Genomic DNA, 26,983 nt, shown 5'->3' with positions numbered 1-26,983 from the left:
ATGTTACCGAGCACCCATTAACTTGAAACAAAATACAAAAGTGCACGGGCTAACGTTAGCCGGATATTTGAGTTTACTCGATGTACTATTAGCATGAGCACAAAATGTTTTGGAAGACATGCATACATGGAATACTGACATCCTCAAGGTTTTATGACCATTAGACCAATGGTCAATGTGCATTATAACAGGAGAAAACAAGTTAATTTCAGCTAGCTTACAATGCTGTCATTGGGATACACCTATTTCGACAATTTAACAACGTTGCATGGTTTATAAACATGTTGTTATCGTGCATAACATATTTCCATGATTTAAAACACTACCGAAACTTCTTTCCTAGGGCTAACTAACACGAAGTCTCGCTAATCGATAGCTTCAGCATCATTCACAGACGATGAGTGGATACGTAGCTCTCGATTTCGCTACAAAGACTCAACAAGATGCTGGTTTTAAGTATTTTTAAGTACTGTCGTCGTCGTTGTTGTTGTTGTTAACAGAGCTAGCATAAGTATGTGTATCTAGTATTATTTTTCTATGCCGCTTATCCACACTATGCTGGAGCCTATCCCAGCTGAGGCCCACAATTCATCGTCTGATCTGGAGCTGATTTGTTCACCCCAAAAAACCTGTACGATACCGTTGTCTTCCTCCTGAAAGTGGCTTGCCTATGCCTTTTGATCATCACTTGGCATCTTATCCATCAATGGTTTACAACCATCATGTGACCACAGTATTGATCCAAGAATGCTGGTCTATCTCTATCCCTATCCCGATCCCTATCCCTATCCTCCCCCAGTCCCAGCCTCCTTCCTCCCTCTGTGGCCCACAATTCATCATCTGATCTGGAGCTGATTTGTTCACCCCAAAAAACCTGTACGATACCGTTGTCTTCCTCCTGAAAGTGGCTTGCCTATGCCACTTGGCATCTTATCCATCAATGGTTTACAACCATCATGTGACCACAGTATTGATCCAAGCATGCTGGTCTATCTCTATCCCTATCCCGATCCCTATCCCTATCCTCCCCCAGTCCCAGCCTCCTTCCTCCCTCTGTGTTGGCTCTGTACCCAGCGATAAGAGCACAGCAATGGTAGCACTTCCTCTTGTCGCAGGAAGCAGGAAGTGTAGATTTCGAACCTATCTGGGCAAACTCCGTACCGGGTCCACTGGGATTGTTATCGCATCACACAGCGGGATGCAGATGGCCATGCGTGTGTTCTGGGGGGGGGGGGGTGTTGGGGGTGTCACCTGTCTGCATACAAAACATTCCACTATATTGCTAAGTTAGCTCAGAGCTACCGGATAGGAAGCCACCTGGGAACCGACGAACCCCCATGTCACTTTGACCTCAGGGTTGGCCGGCAGGGTCAGAGGACAATTGGCTAATTATTGTCCTCATCACAGCTAACGTTTGGTTAGCTCTTGCTATAGCAGTGCGGCGCTGTTGAGCTTGTAAAAACACAAACAAGCATTCATCACTTAATGAATTCCAGTGACACCCGAGGGTTGGGAGGATTGGACGTGAGCGAGGGGAGATGACGACAAACGAGAAGGGCGTCTGGGGTTTTCAAGTTTGGGCTGCCAAACGTGTGACACTGTTGATTCCTTTCCGTGAGGGAAATTTATCTGTGCGCGATCTCTAGCGACATTACACAAGAACAGAAAATAACATTCCATATACTGTATTATCGTGCTCTTTGTATTTACAACGGAAAAGCGGAAGTTGTTTGAAATTATAAGCCTGAAATTATTTGTGTTGTAGATGTAGAATGCAATCATATGCAATAAATATACATTTTTAAAATGTATATGGAGATGTATATGTACAAGGAGACAAAAGATTGACTGAGGTTAGAGATAGACATAATCAATAATCAATTAGCTAATTATATTAACCAGATTGTTGCAGAGCAGTGGTCGAGTGGTTAGCGTGCAGACCTCAGAGCTAGGAGACCCAAGTTCCGGTTTCCTCCCACATTCCAAAAACATGCTAGGTTAATTGGCGACTCCAAATTGTCCATAGGTATGAATGTGAGTGTGAATGGTTGTTTGTCTATATGTGCCCTGTGATTGGCTGGCTGGCGACTAGTCCAGGGTGTACCCCGCCTCTCGCCTGAAGACAGCTGGGATTGGCTCCAGTATTATGATGATAATGAAAAATAACCAGATTGTTGCAGAGGTTTTCTATGCATGAAAACGGAACGAGAACTGTGCCTATGGTTTTCAATGTTCCTCAGAGTGGAACCTGACAGCTGAAAACTCTAACCTAGCTTCTGTATCCTACCCATAAACCATGATGTTGAACAATCTTTGCTCTGTCATTTGACAGTTGTTTTGAGGCTACCATGCTGCTATTCTTCAGAGAAAGAGGAGAACAACTTACAATTAGCCACCTTAAATACTCTTTCTCATGATTGGCTTCACTTGTGTCAGTGAGCTTATCAAACAAATATTGTTCTAAACGTATTCAAATCAATAAAACAACAAGGGTGCCCAAATTTATGCACCTGCTTACTTTTGTTGAAATCAAATCCGATAAACTCAATTTCATGTCTCATCTATCACTGTGTTTGTCTGCTATATGATATATTTGACTGAAATTGCAGGGGTGCCCAAACATTTTCATGCCACTGTAACCTTAGGGAAAATATTTTATTTTATTTTATTTTATTTTATTTTATTTTATTTTATTTTATTTTATTTTATTTTATTTTATTTTATTTTATTGTTATTTTTTCATATTCAGTATAGTTATTCCAGACTCCATTCACTGTACAATATCTGATCAAGCTCCAAGTGCAATATATTAATTTCTAAGTGCAGTATTTTTTATAATGGCTCATATTTAATTCACTAGCAAGATCTCATAGTGTATATACTGGTCATATATTTCATTTCATATTGTAGATTATCTTGCAAACTGTATTTGTATATAACCGTGGGTAAAATTGTTAAATTTGTGAATACTTAGGTTGTTTATTTTTATATTATGTGTTTTGTACTGTTTAACTGATTCCGTTCTCTTGCTGCTGTGCAATGCAAATTTCCCCACTCAGGGACGAATAAAAGCATAACTTATCTTAAAATACATAATGGTTTCTACCATTTGCATTCAGGACAGAGAGGATTCCTCTAAAATGATAAAATAAGTAAATACAACAAATGAATGCATTCTTCCTGCTAACAACCGCAAATTGCTATCACTATCATTATGTATTGCATTGAAATTTGGTGCAATGAGAAACCAGCGGCTATTTAATCACCTTTATATAGTAATAATAATAGCATCCTAGTTGACCGTGTGCTAGAAACGGTACCCTGCAGTACCTGTCAGTTCAAAAGTACTACTTGTGAGTAAAGCTGAGACTGAAAAAGAGTGAAATTCTTGCCCGATGCAGTCCGAATGTGCTGAGTTGCACCTGATGAAGAAGAAATGCAGTGACAATGGGTTCACAGAGAGCTGGGGAGGGGGGAGATGTTTGGGCTCAGGGTGGGGAAGGTTTCAGCTGGGATTGTCCCAGATGGACACAATCCGCTCCCTCCCTTTATAAACAGCCCTGTGGCTTCTCCTCTCTCCTCTTTTTAATACTAGGTGTAAGTGACACCATATACACAAATGTATTATTTTACCCTAGTGTGCTTTTAAACTTTTTCAAGGACCCCCGCATTCCCGTGCATGGTCTAATTTCTGCCATTCCCAAAGTAAACACCCCACTAAATAATCCAGCTGACTCAACTTCCACTGTGGGTGGTTCTGGTTCCAATTTTCTCACCACCTCAGATTCTTTAATAGCACATAAAAAAAGTTTGTCTGTAAACAAAACAAAACAAAACAAAAAAAAAAAGCAGACATGCAATGCTTTCTGTGTTACTCCGTTTCCTTTTTTCTCTTCTTCGGGAAGAGCGTGGGAGCGCCCTCGGAACACTGTGGAGAGACCACGGGGCTAATAACAACAAGAGGAAGCCGGTAACTTGAGTAACTTTTGATCGGAGTAAAACAGGAATGGCGCCGTGCACTTTAACATCACAAAACCATCTAATCCAACATTTAACAGCGACCGACCTGTTGTATACAATCCCAAACCAACTCAACATAAACAAGTGTTTTCCTTACCAGAATGTGGTGTAAACATTCATCAACATGAAGTTTCCATCAGTCCATGTTCTGGTACAGTTCAGTGCCGGAAAGATCCACAACAGAAGGACAAGTATCACATATAAACATATATATTTATATATGCACACATATGCACAGCATCAGTTCTCCACATCCAAATGTTGGGAAAGTCAGGGTCCGCAACAAAAGGGAGGGAGAAAAGGAGGGAGGGCAAAAGAGAGGGAGAGATTAACCCCTCAGAGTGGACTCTCACACACACACACACACACACACACACATATGTTGTATTGGATCACTGACTTCTTGCATTTTCTGGCAAGTGGCGAAAAGAAGGGAGGGAGGGAGGGAGGGGTGGACTGAGTGTTTAGGTGGGTGAGACCAATAGAAGAACAAAAAACACAATAGCAGGAAAGACTATATCAGAAGGAGGCACAGAAAGTATCAACAAAGTGAGGATAAAATAAAAAGCATGGTTTGAATATGAACGATTCATATTCCAATGAACGGTTCTTTTAAGAAGCAGCTTCATAAAAGTTTGCATGGTTTAAAAGAGAGCGCTAACCAAAATTCTCCATTAATTTCTGATTATTATTTTCAACTAGCGTATAAATATCAATCTGTTACCAAGCACCCATTAACCTGAAACAAACTACAAAAGTGCATGGGCTAACGTTAGCCGGATATTTGAGTTGACTCGACATATTAGCATGAGCACAAAATATTTTGGAAGGCATGCATACATGCAATACCGACATCCTCAAGGTTTTATGACCATTAGACCAATGGTCAGTGTGCATTATAACAGGAGAAAACAAGTTAATTTCAGCTAGCTTACAATGCTGTCATTGGGATACACTTATTTCGACAATCTAACAACGTTGCATGGTTTGATAAACAGAATTCTCTATTACTTTCCGATTATTATTTTCAACTAGCGTATAAATATCAATCTGCAGGTAATTAAACATGTTACAGAGCACCCATTAACCTGAAACAAACTACAAAAGTGCACGGGCTAACGTTACCTGGATATTTGAGTTGACTCGACGTATTAGCATGAGCACAAAATTTTTTGGAAGACATGCTCGCATACATGGAATACCGACATCCTCAAGGTTTTATGACCATTAGACCAATGGTCAATGTGCATTATAACAAAACAAGTTAATTTCAGCTAGCTTACAATGCTATGATTGGGATACACCTATTTCGACAATCTAACAACATGGTTTGATAAACACTCTGTGATCATGCATATCATGTAATAGTTTTATCTTGTAGTATTTCCATGATTTAAAACACTACCGAAACTTCTTTCCTAGGGCTAACTAACACGAAGACTCGCTAATCGATAGCTTCAGCGTCATTCACAGACAAAGAGTGGATACCTAGCTCTCGATTTCGCTACAAAGACTCAACAAGATGCTGGTTTGCTGTCAGCATTTTTTTACCTGTAGACTGGAGCACACGTCTTGTGCTGGAAGACACAGATACCCCAAGTAAAGCGGACATTTTAAGTGTTGCCGTCGTTGTTGTTAACAGAGCTAGCATAAGTATGTTTATCTATCCGCTGACAAAAGAAGTTTCAGAGTGGTTTTAAAATTATAAAAATAATGCAAGATACTGAAACTATTACATGTTATCACCACAAAATTGGTGTATCCCAATGACAGCATTGTAAGCTAGCTGAAATTAACTCATTTTCTTGTGTTAATTGTTTTCACTCGCATGCAGACACACACATTCCCCGCAAAACCAGTCAACCAGGACTCCCACGTAAGTCCCACCACCACACCAACCATCTTGTGCTGGAAGATACAGACATCCCAAGTAGAGCGGACATCGTAAGTGTTGTCGTCATTGTTTTTGTTGTTAACAGAGCTAGCATAAGTGTGTGTATGTGTATCAATCAAATCCGCTGATAAAATAAGTTTCGGTGGTGTTTTAAAACCATAAAAAATAATGCAAGATACTGCAACTATTATGATGATGTTATCATCATAGGTGTATCCCAATGACAGCATTGTAAGCTAGCTGAAATTAACTCATTCATTCATTCATTTTCTACCGCTTTTCCTCACAAGGGTCACGGGGGGTGCTGGAGCCTATTCCAGCTGTCTTCGGGCGAGAGGCGGGGTACACCCTGGACTGGTCGCCAGCCAATCACAGGGCACATATAGACAAACAACCATTCACACTCACATTCACACCTATGGACAATTTGGAGTTAGCCAATTAACCTAGCATGTTTTTGGAATGTGGGAGGAAACCGGAGTAAATTAACTAATTTTCTTGTGTTAATTCTTTTCACTCGCATGCAGACACACACTTTCCCCGCACAACTAGTCAGCCATGACTCCCACGTAAGTACCCCCCCACACACATTCTCCCCTGCTGTAATCATATCTAGTGATGGGGCAGCTTCCCCTCAATGCTCGCTGACTCCCTGGCGTTCAGTGCAAGGACTCAACAATAGCCCTCCTGTATTGTGTGCGGCCTGTTCTGATTACACACACAGGGAGCTGCATTACGAGCCCTTGATAATTCAATTTCCTCGCCTCTATGTCAACGTCGCTGTTTGTTAGTTTGTCTGAATGTGCACCAGGAAGAAATACCAGTGCATATTTCTATAGGATTATACTTTGAGAAGATAAACTGTAATAAAAACAGGTGCCCACGCCTAAAAATAAGGAGACCCAAAAAGCTGATCTATCACATTCCATATGATTGACAGTCATGCTACAATTTATTATGCCCACCCCTTTTTTCTTCCCCGTTTGCTGTGCTCCAAATCATCCATAGACAAATGACGTACAAGTACAAAAAGTCACCAAAATTTGGGGTGGAGACGCGGAATGCAGAGAGCCACATTTGTTTTGTATGATGAACATCAAATTCCTGCCATGAGAGGCTTCTAATAGTCGACCCAAAATAGTTTGCAGACCTGTCTTCTGGCATGTCTAATTAAAAAGACAGCACGAAGCAATATGTCATTTTGGGTGGGGTCTCGCAGAGTTAGATTCTCTTTTGGATGCCCCTTATTATTTTAATTTGTAGCAAAGATCTGCAGAATTTTTTTTTCCACACTGGTTTCTTTCTGTGTCGTAAAGTTTGTTTATCATACGCATTCAACACATATGAATCTCATTGTGGATAAATATAACAAGGAAGACACACACGCAATCCAGATGTGTCCTTACATCATTTACCTTCTAGTTCATAAAAAATACTCCAGTCTCCACGTCTGATCTGATCGGCAGTGTAGCAAAAACTCACAGACTCGAACCCATGAACTCCTTGTCTCATCTATTACTGTCTCACACATGGAAATATGTCTTTAGATGTGGCTGTCATGCTGGTACACAAGGATTAGTGTGCGTCCATGATGATTCGTTGCACGTTTCCACGTCCCCTCCTTTGTTTTGGTTACCAGCTTCGTCTGTTCGGCCTCACTCGTCACTGAGTGAAAAACTATTGTAACAATTCTTGCTACACTTAGCCTACATATCCCTTTTAGTAGGATTTGATGATTTCATTTGGGCATCTCTGTGTGGAGTTTGCATGTTCACAAATACAGATGAATAGGTGCAGATTCTGGAAAAACTGGAAAGCTTTCTATGCTGGTTATTGTGTGTAGCTGCTCTATAGGAGTCCACAACTGAAAAATTACATCTATTAAAAAAATACAGTTTAAGTCTTATCTTATCTCGAATACAGATGAATAGGTGCAGATTCTGGAAAAACTGGAAAGCTTTCTATGCTGGTTATTGTATGTAGCTGCTCTATAGGACTCCACAACTGAAAAATTACATCAATTAAAAAAATACAGTTTCAGTCTTATCTGCGCAATGTTGGAGCAAATTAGCACAAGCAAACAGCTATGCTGCGTTCAAGAACTATCAAACAAAAACAATGAAAGACAAGCAAAAACAAGGCGAGGGAAAGGAGAGACCAAAAAAAAAGAGGTGGGAGGAGGGGGGCAGTAACCCCGATGGGGTCCAGACCCCTCGATACCAACAGCTGCTACTGCTTTGTGGGTCACATCAGCAGGCTTGTAAAAAAAAAAAAAAAAAAAAAGGCTGGCAACCTCGTCTCGACTTGACCTACTTAAGGAATGTTACTGTTAGAAATGACATGCAATCCTCCCTGGATACTCAGGACTCACTCACACATTGTTTTGGCATCTCACTGCATTAGAACTTGCTGAAAGACAACATCATCAACCCACCAGGACCTTAGACACCGGGTATTAAATGTGTTTGATATCATCCATAAAGTACTTCAGCTGGGATAGGCTCCAGCATATGTCTGAGACTCTAGTGAGGATAAGCGGTGTAGAAAATGAACCTAGGAAAAATTCATTCATTCATTTTCTCGCGGGGTATGCTGGAGCCTATCCCAACCGTCTTCGGGCGAGAGGTGGGGTACACCCTGAACTGGTGGCCAGCCAGCCAATCACAGGGCACATATAGACAAACAACCATTCAAACTCATATTCATACCTATGGACAATTTGGAGTTGCTAATTAACCTAGCATGTTTTTGGAATGTGGGAGGAAACCGGAGTACCCGGAGAAAACCCACACGTGCACGGGGAGAACATGCAAACGCCACACAAAGATGGTCGAGGGTGGAATTGAACTTGGGTCTCCTAGCTGTGAGGCCTGTGTTCTAACCACATGACTGCCATGCAGTCTTTATGATAATATTCATTCATTCACTCATTTTCTACCGCTTGTCCTCACAAGGGTCGTGGGGCGTGATGCTGGAGCCTATCCCAGCTTCTTCGGGCGAGAGGCGGGGTACACCCTGGACTGGTCGCCAGCCAATCACAGGGCACATATAGACAAACAACCATTCACACTCACATTCATACCTATGGACAATTTGGAGTCTCCAATTAACCTAGCATGTTTTTGGAATGTGGGAGGAAACCGGAGTACCCAGAGAAAACCCACGCATCTCCTAGCTGTGAGGTCTGTGCGCTAACCACTCAACCAACGTGCAGCCCCCTGGGGAATATATTAACCCCTAATTACAATATTACAGTAAATGTGTATGCAAAAGTTAAGTATTTCGGTTCTGTCCCTTTTTGAAATCGCCTTCATGCAAGACTGTATAAATCCGGTACATATGGTGAGACATAAATTTGGTAGCAATTGACAGTGGTCGATTTCTGAGAAGTGCGTGATAGTTATTCATCTCCAAAGTACAAAACCATCTGAAAAGAGACATGCTTTTCTGATGGGGATCATTAAATTGACATCAAGTAGTGGCTGTGTGGCCACAGCGACGGCACCTATGGGAGTCGTAAAACAGACTGATGTAAAGCTCGAAAACGGCTAGCAATTTTGTCATTATTTAGCCATCAAATCGCTGAGATTTGAAGAGACGATAAAGACTTAGAGGACAAGTGCGCCAAGACTCAATGCTCAGTACTGATTATGGGCTTCACTTATGGTGGCCCACCGTTGAAGAACGATTACCTTCGGAATAATGCATCACGGAATTGAACCATCATCACCGTAAAAACGTAAGCTGTAGCAGTAACTTTGATGGATTTTTTCTACATTATGATTGTCTTATACCCAATTTTTTTTTACCACTACTCCATTGTCATCCATAATAAAGTAATGCCGCAGCATCCCTGTGGAAGTGGTCCAATTGACCATCTATGTGACCATCTATGTCTAACTTTAGCTAGTTGCTTTGCTCCGGTTCTGTCAGAAGCTTTAAAGTACATCAAAAACCCAACCCCCCACACATAATATCCAAACCACACACATCTGTCAACGAAAAACCATTCTCTCATAGCCTGACCCAAAATTAAATGTGCCCTTCCGTGACCAATATTTCACCCTGTGAAAGATTTAGAGAAACACTGCTTATCGTCTTAAAAAAAAAAAATCCCGACTGACACACAAACTAAGCATGTTTGCCAAACAGCACCCGACGGACTGGAAGTATGGAAGTATTCACTGACCATACAATTAAATGAAACGGCTCGGTTTCTGGTTTTGGGTCAAAAAGAGAAAGAATGAGTAAAAAAAAGGAAGGACACAAAACCAAAATAGTGTTTCAACTTTTCTGTCATCGTAACCATAATTTAAGGAATTCTTTTTTTTTTTTTGCTGCTGCCCCCCCCCCCCCCCCTTATAAATACAAATACACCAATACACACACAAGCTGACTCAGATGTAATTTAGCAATATTGACAAAAGGAGAAGACAATTTTGTCCAGTGCATACCAAAACAGAGCAGTACTCTCTTCCGGGTAGATTGGTCAATAGCCACGTATACATGGACCCAAATATTCCAATTCCATTCGGGTTATTTCCTCAAACGGAAAGAATGTAACCTTTGTATACACCTCATTCCGAAAGAAAAGTGCCAATCCGAATGAATATATAATCGGATTCACAGGGGTGGAATATTCCTTTCCCCAATCTGATTGAGGTATCTTGTACCCGCTCAAATGGAAAATTGTCAGGGTGCGTTCTTCTTCATCGTGTTTTTCTTCTTCTGTTGTTTATTGGCGGTTGGCTATCTGTGGAACAGAATCTAAACCCTTCTATACGCCATTCACAAGTCCAGTTTTTATTAAAAAATATTGAATATTATATATCTATATAAAACATGTGCCGAGTTTAATTATAAAATATTAGCAAGATTGAATTTGATCTTTTCCTGTTTAAATTTATCCCGGGTGTGTTCTTCGATTTTAAAAATGGAGGCCAGCAATCGGCACTGGACTGCTGCGGAAAGTTTGTTTTTGATCCAAACTAAATTTCAAGACTGGACGATCGAAAACTGGCAATACGGAGTTATTCCAACAAGTGAAAGAAAAACTCGGGGAAGTCGGTATCACGTGATGTTGATGTTTACGTTTTACTGCGTATGCCCCATTGACTATTCTGGTTGATTATAGCGGCGCATGTAGACACGAGATTGGAATATTCCTTTCTATGGATACCATTGTTTTCGGAAAAGTCATTCGGAAAGAGAAAAACCCCTCATGTAAACGTGGCTACTGTGACACAGGGAGGACATAGGGCAATGTCATACAGGAGTCTCCAGGTTAGCAAATATGGTCTAGGATTGACCAGAAGACCAACAGTGCTAAACATTGTAGAACAGAACAAACCTTCCACATGACTAATGCTGATTCAGAAACACTTTCCTGACCTATAAATGTAGTTAGAATGTTGTATTCTCGTGTTAAAACGATGCCAAAATATTCCGATAATGAGGTTTTCACTTTTGGAAGTGAGCCCTGAAAGAAGTTTGGCATGGCTCAAAACGCTCGGTTTCAGAAGGCGTGGTAAAACTGCCTCTTTGTGATGTCACAGAGGGGCAAACCTTATATGGTTTATAGTTAGGAAGCACTTTGGGTGTGTGACCAACAGTGATGGGAATAATGGCGTTTAAAATGCCGTTACTTTTTTCAGTAACAGGTTAACGGGTAATCTAGCTAATTACTTTTTTTTTGGGGGGGGGGGGGGCAATAGTTACTATTATTACTAGTTTTATTTATTTTTGTTTTATATTATTACTAGTTACTACAATAGGTAGTAACCCAGTTACCTTTTTTGAGAAGTAACTACTAACTATAACTAATTACTTTTTGTAAGTGACGTTCCCCAACACTGTTGACCAATCACAGCGGAGTGGGCATGCAAACAAACCGTTTTGGCAGGAAGCACAAATCAAAGGAAATACAGCTAAAAAAAAAATGTTCCGTGCCAGTTATTGTGTGTAGCTGCTCTATCGGAGACCACAGAGTTGAAAAACCAGCATAATAGGCCCCCTTTAATTGAGGCACTTAAGGTTCTTGAGGTTCCACCGCATGAGTTGGTCGCCCTTTTAGGGAGGCAACTTTTTTGACAGCTTGGGGGGTGGGGGGGGATTCATAAGGGCGGCAAACAGTGACCCAGTCTTCATATGCAAAATTCTTTTGAGGTATTTATTACAATGCCACAAAAATGACATTCACGATGTGGCTGATAGATTTGTGAGCTCTCAAACGCATCACCGGCTCGTATTGTGTGAGGATGTGAGGATGAATGAATGGAGGAAGGAGATGAACGGCGAACACAATGGGTCTGGGAGAACATGCCGAAATTGTTTTCTCGTGGGATAACTTTACAGGAATTCACCTTAACCACACCCCCCAAACTCCAATTTTCCCATCCTCCTTTTCTTTCACTCTTGTGTAGCCCTCCCAGAATAGAGCTTTTCCTCATGTGACATTCTCCCATAGATATATATACAGATGGTTTTTGTCCGAAGGAGGCCGCAGTGTGAGTAAGGGCAACAGCTGCAGGGATTAGACAGAAGAAGTGGAATGTGTGGGCTGACAAACATTACAAAATAAGGCGGGGGGTGGGGGGTGGTGGTGGTAGTGGGTTGGGGTACATGCACAATTTTTTTTTTTTTTTTTTAATCTAAAAAGCTTTGGTTGTGCGTATACAGATCTTTCAGACGGCGACAGCGTGGTTAAGCGGGTTGTAATTTCTTTGAAATGTTACCATCTCATCTGCATCTGCTCAGAGTTGACATTCATGTTAGTTTGTCAGATGAATGTCACAACATGGAAGAGATTTGTGGGGAGATGATGATGGCGTAGCGGTGACGTGTATGGAACGCGGTGCCCTTCAGTCGCGTAGCTTTATTTATTATTATTTCTTTATTATTAAAATAGGGAGCCATTTTGTGTACAAGATAATCATTTCCACAGCTGAATACGCTTTTTCTGCAAGAAAACTACAGGTGAGGTTATACACAAAACAAAAGTGATATTTATTCATTCATGGGTATGCTGGAGCCTACCCCAGCTGTCTTCGGGCGAGAGGCGGGGTACACCCTGGACTGGTCACCAGCCAATCACAGGGCAGAAAATATACTTCCATCCATTTTTTTACCGCTTACGCTCTTGAAGGTCGCGGGTATGCTGGAGCCTATCCCAGCTGTCTTCAGGCGAGAGGCGGGTAAACCATAGACTGGTCGCCAGCCAATCACAGGGCAGAAAATACCCATCACCCATCCATTTTCTATACCGTTTACCCTCACAAGGGTTGCGCATATGCTGGAGCCTATCCCAGCTTTCTTTGGGCGAAAGGCGGGGTAAACCATAGACTGGTCGCCAGCCAATCACAGGGCAGAAAATATCCATCACCCATCCATTTTCTATACCGCTTACCCTCACTAGGGTTGCACGTATGCTGGAGCCTACCCCAGCTTTCTTTGGGCGAGAGGCGGGGTAAACTCTGGACTGGTCACCAGCCAATCACAGGCCAGAAAATATCCATCACCCATCCATTTTCTATATCACTTATTCTCAAGAGGGTTGTGGGTATGCTGGAGCCTATCCCAGCTGTCTTCGGGCGAGAGGCAGGGTAAACTCTGGACTGGTCACCAGCCAATCACAGGGCAGAAAATATCAATAACCATTTTCTATACCGTTTATCTTCACGAGGGTCGTGGGTATGCTGGAGCCTATCCCAGCTGTCTTTGGGCAAAAGACGGGGTAAACCCCAGACTGGTCACCAGCCAATCACAGGGCAGAAAATATCCATCACCCATCCATTTTCTTTACCACTTATCCTCAAGAGGGTCGTGGGTATGCTGGAGCCTATCCCAACTGTCTTTGGGCGAGAGGCGGGGTAAACTCTGGACTGGTCACCAGCCAATCACAGGCCAGAAAATATCCATCACCCATCCATTTTCTATACCACTTATCCTCAAGAGGGTCGTGGGTATGCTGGAGCCTATCCCAGCTGTCTTTGGACGAAAAGCGGGGTACACCCTGGACTGGTTGCCAGCCAATCACAGGGCAGAAAATATCCATCACCCATCCATTTTCTATACCACTTATCCTCAAGAGGGTCGTGGGTATGCTGGAGCCTATCCCAGCTGTCTTTGGGCGAGAGGCGGGGTAAACTCTGGACTGGTCACCAGCCAATCACAGGCCAGAAAATATCCATCACCCATCCATTTTCTATATCACTTATCTTCAAGAGGGTTGTGGGTATGCTGGAGCCTATCCCAGCTGTCTTTGGGCAAAAGACGGGGTAAAACCCAGACTGGTCGCCAGCCAATCACAGGGCAGAAAATATCCATCACCCATCCATTTTCTATACCACTTACCCTCACGAGGGTCGCGCGTATGCTGGAGCCTATCCCAGCTGTCTTCGGGCGAGAGGCGGGGTACACCCTGGACTGGTCACCAGCCAATCACAGGGCAGAAAATATACTTCCATCCTTTTTTTTTTACCGCTTACGCTCTTGAGGGTCGTGGGTATGCTGGAGCCTATCCCAGCTGTCTTCAGGCGAGAGGCGGTGTACACCCTGGACTAGTCATACATATTAAAAATCACACATAAGGAAGTCTTTCCCTGCACAAGTGACCTGTCGGGACTATAAAATTCCAAAATAACACAAGGAGAATGTGACAGCACTAAGTGTGCACAATCATTTGAACAGAAACATATGATATTTTTTTTTTCCTCCTGTGTGTCAGACTGTCTGCCGTGGGGCTTGGGGACTATTTTGCTGGGGGAACGACTCGGCGAGGAAGTCGTCAAAACAGGAAGTGTTTTATGTAGCTGAAACATTCCATTTTTAACTCACCCAGGCGAGGCAAGCTAAATAAATAACACACACATACACAGTCTATGTACTTGTGTCACTTTATATGTTTGTGCATTGTGTGTGGATGCCTGCTGGGAATGTTTTCATGGTGTTGTGGGTACCAGCCGCCCTCCTGGGCACCATACCGGCTCTAAGAGCGTGTGAAGTTATTTCCTCTTTGACAGGGGGACCTGCACATATTGAATGACCCTCTTCTACAGACGGATGTGGTCACTTTTGGGCCAATGTAAAGGTGCCCAGCCTATAATATTATACTAATATTATACGTACTTACTGTCTGTTGTCTTGTTGGGTCTGTTGCTAACCTTTGGATTGGACGTGAAGAAAAAGCCCAGCATGCTTCATATTTCACCTGTGAACAAAATTAGAAAAAAAAAATTAATGAAATTGCCGCCAGTTGGTGCCAGTTCACGCCAATGCAATATGCTGTGGCACCTAGTGTCACCAATAAGGTGCCTAGTGGCTCAAACTGCCTCCCAACTGGCTCGTGGTGGCCCGTAACAGCGGCAAAAATTGAGTTTGGCGGCAAAAAAAAATTTCATTCATTCATTCATTTTCTACCGCTTATCCTCACGAGGGTCGCGGATAGGTGCTGGAGCCTATCCCAGCAGATACAGACAAACAAGCATTCACACTCACATTCAGACCTATTTGCCAATTAACCTAGCATGTTTTTGGAATGTGGGAGGAAACCGGAGTACCCGGAGAAAACCCACACATGCACGGGGAGAACATGCAAACTCCACACAGAGATGGCCGAGGGTGGAATTGAACTCGGGTCTCCTAGCTGTAAGGTCTGCACGCTAACCACTCGTCCGCCATGCAGCCCAAGAAAATTTCATTCATTTTCTACTGCTTATCCTCACGAGGGTCTCGGGTAGGTGCTGGAGCCTATCCCAGCTGTCTTCGGGCGAGAGGCGGGGTACACCCTGGACTGGTGGCCAGCCAATCACAGGGCACATATAGACAAACAACCATTCACACTCACATTCATACCTATGGACAATTTGGAGTCGCCAATTAACCTAGCATGTTTTTGGAATGTGGGAGGAAACCGGAGTACCCGGAAAAAAGAGATGGCCGAGGGTGGGATTGAACTCGGGTCTCCTAGCTGTGAGGTCTACACGCTAACCACTCGGCCACCGTGCAGACCAAGAAAATTTCAAAATGTTTAAAATTTTCGTTGCGCCACTTGCGTCAAGCAATCAACGCCAAGTGTCCACCAAGTGGAACCAAATGTCGCAAACAATCCGCCTATTGGAATCCACTGGAATGTAATGGCGTGAGCCAAAGTGCGCCAATGATGCTGGGAGTCCACTGGGCCGGTGCCAGTTGGTGCCAGTTTGCGCCAAAAATTATGTGATTGGCGTGTAGTGGCTTGTTGTGGCGAACCATAATCTTTGGCACCAACTGGCACCAACTGGCACCAACTGGCGCACGGCTCCTAGCATAAACGGCACAAACACAAAACGGAGATACACACAGTTGAACCGGCAATATTTCACCTTCGGAGGTCGTATCAGAGGTGGGACGGCACCTGTGTGAAAGGGTAATCCACAAACAAATTGTATAATTTATTGGTATATTAATTATTTTACTGTGTAAAAACACATACAGAGTTCTGTATAAAATGCACAAGTGGATAAGGTGTGTCCTGGCTGGTCCACCGATACATACGCTGATCTGGGGTTATTTTTAGTCTGTTCTTACTTAGTTGTGGAGGCTGATTTGTACTGTGAATCTGTTGTTATGCTATAAAATATAAAAAAAAATTATTCATCTTCCTCCCCTGAGAAGACAGTTTTATATTTGTGAACTTTTTTCTGTGTGAAAGTCATCAAATTCCAATCATGTCTCTTATATTACTAAGATTTATTACCGCAGGGCTGTAGCAGTTATAAATCTTTATGTGTACTAATATAAACTATGCAGTACAAATGCTTGCTTGTATCTTGTGCAGTTTAAAAAAGTTATTTACTGTAAGACAGGAGAGGTACTTGGCCTTCACAAGATAAACATCAGACAGTCGAGCCTGGCTACTTGTAAGTTATTTAGGACAAGTGTGTGTCAAGTGTGATAATCTGGATGCCAACAGTGGTTCATGTCCTCATGTCGACACTGACCGCCGCTCAACCAGGAATATTGGCTCAAGCTGTGTGCACTTTCACACAGCGCATACATGTAACGATACAGAATATATAAAATTCTTATCGGATTATTTTTCAACACAATAGGGTTTTCCTGCTGTTTTCTGTTCTGTATAAACGACACCGATAAGGAATGTGGGTTCAAAGTTGACCCGGCAATTTTATCAATTTTGTAGAGCACTTTTATTGCAAATGTTGATTGGGAATCAGAGAAATCAGCCTGAAGATGGCGGGAGTTTTTATTCATGGGTATCTCCATTAGAATGTAACTATGGCGAATAGTTTCAGGCAAGTATCTGTTCCCAACAAAAAAAAAAGGGAGCAAAAAATCATTTTTGTGCATTTCAAGCATAACTTTCACGTTGACACATTTTTTTTTTTTTGCTTTTGTGACACCTCAAAATGTTGTTTTAACGATTTATTTACACATATTGTATGGTCATATCACCTCGTACTTCGGTACGGACAAAAAAACAAAATAAAACAAAACAAAATAAAACAAAATTAAATGAAATAAAAAAATTATTAAACATATTATTATATTAATTATATATATATATAACTTAAATATATATATTATATTAATATAAAAATATAATTAAAAAAACAATTTAAAAAACTATATTAGGAAAGCAGGAAGTGAACAAATGTAAGAGTTACTGATTGTAAAAGTACCAGATGGAGGGGTAGGATTTAATAAGCTTTGCTTCTTCCTACTTCTTTTGGACATGTGGAACTGTGAACTGATTATGTGATGCATTCAATTGTAATCTGATGCATGTTCAAATGAAATTAAACCATAACCATTACCAAAAGGCTACAGATTACAGCTTTGATAGCAACCCAAAAGTTAGCAAATGACATTCCTGTCAGTGCATTTCACACAGGACATCAACATGAAAAAAAAAAAAGACAGAAAAACACCATGTGGCTTTAGACTGTACACAACGGTAGCAGCAGTAGTAGTAGATTGCAGAACCAGGCAAGATGTCAAAAACAGGTCAAACCAAGATGTCAGAAAGTAGCAGGAGTAGTTTTTTTTTCCCATCCTAGAATTCTTGTCAACCCACACACATCCTACAATGACGGCCATGGAGTTCGTAAAGGACAAAGAATGTGTACGTTTTGGACTTGACACGTAGTTGATATGATGTTTCCACATGTGGAATGTTTCAAAGGGAAAGGCGAAAACAAACAAATGAGCGGCGGTTCTGGAACTCACCCCCCCCCCTCAAAAAAAGACTTTCCTATTTTTACCCTGGAGATGATGATGATGATCTCTGCAGGGAAAGCACCCTGTTCGCTTCTTTCCTGCAAATGTACCGTCCCTGAAGAGAACCTAAAATAAACATTTGGAAAACCGCATGGATAAATACGACGGCTTTGTGCGGAAAAACATTGTGCTGCCTCACATACTTCTAGAAGAGAGAGCGATAGAAAAAATGAAATCTGGAGATGACAAATGAAAGAAAGTTCGACGGATGTGAACAAATGGAATTGGGAAAAGACTCACGGCAAATTGATCCTCTAAAATGGGAAACATTGTATTTCCTGGAAGTGAAAATCTCACCATAACACACACAAAAGATACTAAGATACTCTAAACCGGGGGTCTCAAATACGCGGCCCGGGGCCAAATGTGGCCCGCAGGACACTACTTTGAGGCCCCTGCCTTGATATGAAAGTTTAATGGTAGTTTGATATGGATGCTGTATGGTATCATGTACCCAGAAAAAATTATTACGTTTGATTAATGTTCATGTTAAAGGTTAAATAACTGTTAATAGTTATCCTCTCTATCCGTGTGGAAGTGGTAAGTTTTTGGCTATTTAAGTTTAAAGGAAATAACTTGAAGGCTACCGTTTAGGTCACTAGCTCTCTAGTTTGCGAGTTAGCATGTGTCACAAGACCCTGCAGTTGCGCAATATGTTGTAAATAAAAAGAGTATAAATGTGACTATAGTCGTGTTTTGTCATGTCTACAGGGCTCTAATAATGCTTTGTTCATTTTAATCTGAAAAAAATAATTTGTCTACCCACCAACTATATGTGGTTTCTTAATTTTTAATTATTTGACATTTTATTATTATTATATTTATTTATTACTGATTGATTGATTTTCTTTATTCTTGATTTGTTTATTTATTTTTCATCTTATTTTGTGTAGAAAAATAAAAAGTAAGATATTTGAGAACAGTGGAATGTTTTATCAGAGCTTTTCTTGTAGAAAATTGGAACCAAAGCGAAGTTTTTTTAATTTTTTTGTTTTTAATAAATGTGTTTTTTGTTTTTTTTGGGGGGGAAAACCTGATGCGGCCCAACCTCGCCCAGACCCTAGCTCCAGTGGCCCCCAAGTAAATTGAGTTTGAGACCCCTGCTCTAAACTGTGACCGGTTGTTTAATACCATTGGAAAATTGGAATTCCTCCATCCGTAGTGGATTTGTGATTTCCTGTTTGGATGATCTCTAAATGTGCTCCCAATGTGTCTTTGGCATGGAATTAAAAACAACAGCAACATAAACTTTGACTGGATACCCAAAATAGAAGGATTTTGAGGTATCGCTACCTATTTTTGAGACCATATTTTTCGACATATTTTTTTTTTAGGATATCAGCATACAAAAACATAACGTTTCAAGACAGACAGGAGTGGTTGGCTAAACCAAAATAACTCAAAGAGCACAGCGACCACTCATCCAAGAGGTCACAAAAGACCCCACAATGACATTCTCACTTGACTTTAAGGTTAGCATTCATGACTACACCGTAAGAAAAACACTTCCAAGAACTTATCTCAATTTTGCCAGAAAACATTCTCAACATCTCCAAGAAGTTTGGGAAAATACGAACGGGACAAAAGTTTAACTTTCTGGAAGGTATACGTCCCATTACATCTGGCATGAAAGTAATGTTGCAATGGTAAAATATGGTGGTGGTAGTGTGATGGTCTTGCTGCTTCAGGACCGGGAAGACTTGCTGTGATCAATGGAACCAAATCATGACTTCTATTGTCTACCAAAAAATCCTAAAGGAGGATGTTAATGTCTTTGCAGCATATCATGCACTGTTTTCTCAGTATATCAATATTATTTTTCACAATGAATGTAGAGTAGTATCAGGGGGCAGAGATATTTTTATTTGGAAAAATTTGGGGTTATTCAAGGCGCCGTACTTTGGTTTTTTTGTTCTGATTATGTCATTTTTATTATCAACCACCTTTGCTTTCATTGTTGTTGGAGGAGGATGAGGAGGCGAAGGAGGGGAGGAGCGTCTGGCGTTTGGTCGCGTTCCCTTGTGGTAATATTTAATAACAAACATTAAGAATACCACAAGAATCCTTCACCGCATTCCCACGCTCCCAATGTCCATGTCCACAAACACACACACACACACACACACACACAGTATATATACAGTGGTAGGAAAACTTTTGGGCACCCTTGATCATTTTCAACCAAAACTTTGTGTACAATTTAGGAATGTATATGCATATTTTTGGTCCAAAATAAATAAATAACCCTCCTCTAATCTATGAAGCTAAATTTTAAGCTCCTTCCAAAGACTTTCAATTGGATTTCAGACCGGAAAGGACAACTTTTGGGCACCCTTGATCATTTTCGCCAAAACTTTGTGTGCAATTTAGAAAAAGTATATGCAAATTTTTGTCAAAAATAAATAAATCAATAAATAACCCTCCTCTAATCTATCAAGCCAAATTTTAAGCTCCTTCCAAAGACTTTCAATTAGATTCCGGACCAGAAAAGAAAACTTTTGGGCACCCTTGATTATTTTCACCAAAAACTTTGTGTGCAATTTAGGAATGTATATGCATATTTTTTTTGTCAAAAATAAATAAATAACCCTTCTCTAATCTATCAAGTCAAATTTTAAGCTTCTTCCAAAGACTTTCACTTAGATTCCGGACCAGAAAAGACAACTTTTGGGCACCCTTGATCATTTTCAACCAAAACCTTGTGTGCAATTTTGGAATGTATATGCATATTTTTGGTAAAAAAAAATAAATAACCCTCCTCTAATCTATCAAGCCAAATTTTAAGCTCCTTCCAAAGACTTTCAATTAGATTCCGGACCAGAAAAGAAAACTTTTGGGCACCCTTGATTATTTTCACCAAAAACTTTGTGTGCAATTTAGGAATGTATATGCATATTTTTTGTCAAAAATAAATAAATAACCCTTCTCTAATCTATCAAGTCAAATTTTAAGCTTCTTCCAAAGACTTTCACTTAGATTCCGGACCAGAAAAGACAACTTTTGGGCACCCTTGATCATTTTCACCCAAAACTTTGTGTGCAATTTAGGAATGTATATGCATATTTTTGGTCATAAATAAATGAATAAGCTCCTCTAACTCCTCCTCTAATCTATCAAGCCAATTTTTAAGCTCCTTCCAAAGACTTTCAATTAGATTTCGGACCAGAAAGGAAAACTTTTGGGCACCCTTGATCATTTTCGCCAAAAACTTTGTGTGCAATTTAGGAATGTATATGCATATTTTTGGTCATAAATGAATAAATAACCCTCCTCTAATCTATCAAGCAGAATTTTAAGCTTCTTCCAAAGACTTTCAATTAGATTCCGGACCAGAAAAGAAAACCTTTGGGCACCCCTGATCATTTTCACCAAAAACTTTATGTGCAATTTAGGAATGTATTTGGAGTCGCCAATTAACCTAGCATGTTTTTGGAATGTGGGAGGAAACCGGAGTACCCGGAGAAAACCCACGCATGCACAGGGAGAACATGCAAACTCCACACAGAGATGGCCAACGGTGGAATCGAACTTGGGTCTCCTAGCTGTGATGCCTGCACGCTAACCACTCGTCCACCGTGCAGCCAGTTTTTAGTTAGTATATACAAAAACACAATGAAAATGGTCGTTGAGACTTCAAAGCAGAACTCGGATGTTCCATTGATAGTTACATATTTATGGCTGGGGTGGGGGGAGGGGGGGGTCACCTGGACGTATTTGCACTGAAAGAGTGATGACAGAGTGAAGGCATTTATTCTTCATTCCTGATTGATATCAGCTATGCAAATTATATCATTATTGTTTTTCTAACACTTGACTAGCTTGCGTGCGTGCATGCGTGCATGCATGTGTGTCATGTCGCCAGTGGCTTTCTGACCTCGTCTCGAGGTTTTCGGTGATCCCAGCCAGAGATTCCTTTTCCATCCCTCCCATCCCGTGTTTCGCTTGTGCGTCAGCAACGATATACCGCAACTCCCGTCCCACCCCTCCCTCACTCACTCACTCCCCATTCTCCAGTCCCATGATCCTCCTTGTTTCCAGCAACCCCCCCCCCAAGAAAACGACCCCACCCCTGCTCCTCAAGCCCTCCAATATATGTGTGTGTGACTCCTTTGTTTTGTTTTGCGGGCCATCACTTCATAATGCAACTTAACTTCTTGAAATTACCTCCTTTTATAACTATTACTATGACAGTAAATGGCATGAGTTATACCAGTGGCGTCATTAGGCGGATTTTAGGGGGGTTTCAGTCCCCCTAAAATTATTTTTTTTTATTTTAATAATTTTTATTGATTTTTAAAAAAAAATTTTAAAAACAAAACTCTGACAAATTTCATATAATAGGGCAAAAGCAAGCTAATAAGCAAGCCATAAAATTATTTTTTGTAATTTTAATAATTTTTATTGATTTTTTAAAAAATTACAAAACAAAACTCTGACAAATTTCATATAATAAGGCAAAAGCAAGCTAATAAGCAAGCCATAAAATTATTTTTTGTAATTTTAATAATTTGTATTGATTTAAAAAAAAAATTACAAAACAAAACTCTGACAAATTTCCTATAATAAGGCAAAAGCAAGCTAATAAGCAAGCCATAAAATTATTTTTTGTAACTTTAATAATTTTTATTGATTTTAAAAAAAAATTTACAAAACAAAACTCTGACAAATTTCATATAATAAGGCAAAAGCAAGCTAATAAGCAAGCCATAAAATTATTTTTTGTAATTTTAATAATTTTTATTGATTTAAAAAAAAAAATTTACAAAACAAAACTCTGACAAATTTCATATAATAGGGCAAAAGCAAGCTAATAAGCAAGCCATAAAATAATTTTTTGTAATTTTAATAATTTTTATTGATTTTTAAAAAAAAATTTACAAAACAAAACTCTGACAAATTTCATATAATAGGGCAAAAGCAAGCTAATAAGCAAGCCATAAAATAATTTTTTGTAATTTTAATAATTTTTATTGATTTTTTAAAAAAAATTACAAAACAAAACTCTGACAAATTTCATATAATAAGGCAAAAGCAAGCCATAAAATTATTTTTTGTAATTTTAATAATTTTTATTGATTTTTAAAAAAAATTTACAAAACAAAACTCTGACAAATTTCATATAATAGGGCAAAAGCAAGCTAATAAGCAAGCCATAACATTATTTTTTGTAATTTTAATAATTTTTATTGATTTTAAAAAAAAATTTACAAAACAAAACTCTGACACATTTCATATAATAAGGCAAAAGCAAGCTAATAAGCAAGCCATAAAAATATTTTTTTGTAATTTTAATAATTTTTATTGATTTTTAAAAATTCTTTTACAAAACAAAACTCTGACAAATTTCATATAATAGGGCAAAAGCAAGCTAATAAGCAAGCCATAAAATTATTGTTTGTAATTGTAATAATTTTTATTGATTTTTTATTTTTTTTTACAAAACAAAACTCTGACAAATTTCATATAATAGGGCAAAAGCAAGCTAATAAGCAAGCTAATACTAGCCTACTACTACTAGTAGTAGTAATAACTCCTTTTATAACTCTTACTATGACAGTAAATGCTCCAAGTAGCTATTTAGTTAACTGCAATGGTGCAAACTGCAAAAAACTGCTGTGGCTGTAGGCGACCTCCTGATGTATTTTTTTTAAATATATTACATACACAAGTCTCATATCTGTTCAGCATTTGGCAGCTTTATCAACGTCTGCGTGTTGGTGTGAATGTCAGACTTGCTGTTAGGGTTGCAACTAACGATTATTTTAATAATTGATCAAGTCAATAATTTTTTGAAAATTAATCGATTAATAGGATTAAAAAGAAAAACATTTTTAATTTCCGCCTCTTTTTTTTTCCAGAAATAGAAGATTTGAACTGACAAAGCAGTGGACAAATACCAGATTGCTGCTTGAATATTACATGACTAATACACAAAGCTTCGATTAATCGATTAATTGTTGCAGCAATACTTGCTGTACTGTTAATGTACAGTTATTAGCTGCTTCCATAGGATGCCTAGTTCTTTTTAGTTCAGGTAAATAAGCACCTCAAATTTGACAGCAATTCTTTTTATCTTTTTCCTGATTAATAGAACGCATTTTAAGCAGATTTAAGATTAATTATTTAAGATTTTAATCAGACGTTGTTGCAGGAAGCTGAAAGCTGACAAAAGTCCAACCTTCCAGTATTGCATCTTTATCTTTTTTTTTTTTTAACATCCTGATCTGTTACGACATCCTGTAGCATTCCAGTAAACGTGAACACGTCACACTGGAGATACGTGTATGTGTGTGTGTGTGTGTGTGTGTGTGTGTTCACGCCTGTGCATGCCTCAAGTGTCCGTGTTGTTTCCCAAGAATTATGCAGGAATGTGAGAACACTTCTGACGCCTTTTTTTCCTGCCTTAAGGACAACTCTTAACTAGAAATCATAAAACCGATAACCTAGCTACACGTTCACACACTTTTGTGGTCAAAAACATCAATTTTCTATGACGCTTATCCTTATTAGGGCCGCGGGTAGGTGCTGGAGCCTATCCCAGCTGACTTCAGGCCAATCACAGGGCACATATAGACAAACAACCATTCACACTCACATTCATACCTATGGACAATTTGGAGTCGCCAATTAACCTAGCATGTTTTTGGAATGTGGGAGGAAACCGGAGTACCCGGAGAAAACCCACACATGCACGGGGAGAACATGCAAACTCCACACAGAGATGTACGAGGGTGGAATTGAACTAGCTGTGAGGCTTGCGTGCTAACCACTCGACTACCGTGCAGCCCCGGTCACAAACATCTGCCATGAAAACACCATGCAATGCTAATGTTGACTCATTGGAGAATACAAAGATAAATAATCAGTCGCGGGTATGCTGGAGCCTATCCCAGCTGTCTTTGGGCGAGAGGCAGGGTACACCTCGGACTAGTCGTCCATCCAATCACAGGGCACATATAGACAAACAACCATTCACACTCACATTCATACCTATGGACAATTTGGAGTCGCTAATTAACCTAGCATGTTTTTGGAATGTGGGAGGAAACCGGAGTACCCGGAGAAAACCCACGCATGCACGGGGAGAACATGCAAACTCCACACAGACATGACCGAGGGTGGAATTGAACTTGGGTCTCCTAACTGTGAAGCCTGCGTGCTAACCACTAATGCACCGTGCAGCTCTGGTCACAAACATTTGACTCATTAGCAAATACAAAGACAAATAATCAGTATGCTGGAGCCTATCCCAGTCTTCCCAGGTACACCCTGGACTGGTCGCCCAGCCAATCACAGGGCACATATAGACAAACAAGATCAGTTATTAAGAATTAGGAATTCCTGCCCATCACTAACATAGGACGTGAGCGCCCTCTGCTGAACAAATGCATGAACTATCTGCATCTAAATACTGTACTTATATATATATATATATATATATATATATATATATATAATAAAATGACCGACAGAATACTGCACAGAATATTTAGACAGGCAGCTTCATTTTATTAGCGTCAAATGGAAAATTAATCATTTTAATCATGTATATACAGTAAGTTTAAACCTAGAAATATATTTTTTAGTTTTATGCAGAATATTGTAATAATTTGATTAATAAGTCTTGTTTTGTTAATTAGTTTAAAAAACAGCTTAAACAATTTTTTTTGCATATTATATACAGCTGCTTTATTTGTGATTTGCTCGACACATTATCATCATCAGTACTTTTTTGTTGTATAACTACATACAATGCATGTCATCGTAGTACAATAGATCAACTGCAAGGTTGGAAAGAAAGAAAAGAGAGAGAAGAACATCAACACACACACATATACACATATATATGACAAAAACGGACAACACAGCGGTTGACTTTGTGTATGTACAACAGTACTTCCTGTTGGAGGGCGCGTCATCGAGAGTGACGCCATGGCAACTGTGTGATGCTGAGAAATGAGAACGTTGATGAGGTCTGTTGGGGTTTTTACTGCATGGTGGCGTGCTTGTGTATAAAAGGTACTTATCTTGGGACTAAATATTATTAGCATTTTTTTTTTAATTATTATTATTATTATTTGCACCAGAGGTCACGGTCTTTATCAAAAGAAAACGTCAATAGCTTCAGACGTATTGGAGTGAAAGTGGTGAAACCCTGATATTGTCCCAAAATAAGGCTGTGGGTTCGAGGCACACCAAGATTGGAGACAAATTGGAGGACAAAATAGAAGGAAGATTCACACAAGACGGAACATTTAGAGAAGTGCATCATTGGCAAAGAACTGCTGGTGAAGGAAAAACAAGCACACACTGTACACAGTGGTGTGTGTGTCTGTGTGTGTTTTTATACATACGGTATTCAACATCAGTAAGTTTGATTGTGTGTTGTACAAGTGCATGAGCAAAGAAGAGGTAGCGGAAAGAAAGAAGCTGATTCGTTCTCTCCTCAGGTTCAACAACAAATAAGTGGCCGCTCAATTTGCGGAGTTAACGTAAAAAAAAAAATAAAGGCTACTTTGTGGTTTATTTCTGTTAAATCAGGTGGCAGTTATTATGCATAAACAGCAGTTGCAGTTTGCTTTCATTTGGTGGATTATTTAGAGTCATTCTGTGTATTTGTATGAAGCAAGGTGGTGGTTATCAATGATAACTGGGGGGACTGGCTACATGAATTATACACATACTGGTGCATCACAATCATTTCAAGTATGCACAAAAGTTCACTAAAGGCTCAAGAATATGCCGCTTATCCTCATTAGGATCACGATGGGTATGCTGGAGCCAATCCCAGGG

General features: G+C 40.0%; 1 protein-coding gene across 1 annotated transcript in view; it reads right to left on the bottom strand.

The window, feature by feature from the left end:
• Positions 1–4,313, bottom strand: part of hdac7a (histone deacetylase 7a) — a 44,802-nt gene extending 40,489 nt beyond the window's left edge. Inside the window, exon 1 of the mRNA XM_058083920.2 lies at positions 4,118–4,313. The gene's annotated coding sequence lies outside the window, so the exon portion shown is untranslated. The remainder of the gene's footprint in view (positions 1–4,117) is intronic.
• Between the last annotated feature and the right edge of the window lie 22,670 nt (positions 4,314–26,983).

The sequence above is a fragment of the Doryrhamphus excisus genome, linkage group LG17 (assembly GCF_037039965.1).
Source record: "Doryrhamphus excisus strain RoL-2023G ecotype Guam linkage group LG17, RoL_Dexc_Guam_v1.1, whole genome shotgun sequence".
NCBI classification, from domain to species: Eukaryota; Metazoa; Chordata; class Actinopteri; order Syngnathiformes; family Syngnathidae; genus Doryrhamphus; species Doryrhamphus excisus.
The sequence above is the reverse complement of the archived record's forward strand: the minus strand, read 5'-3'. Positions and strand labels throughout refer to the sequence as shown.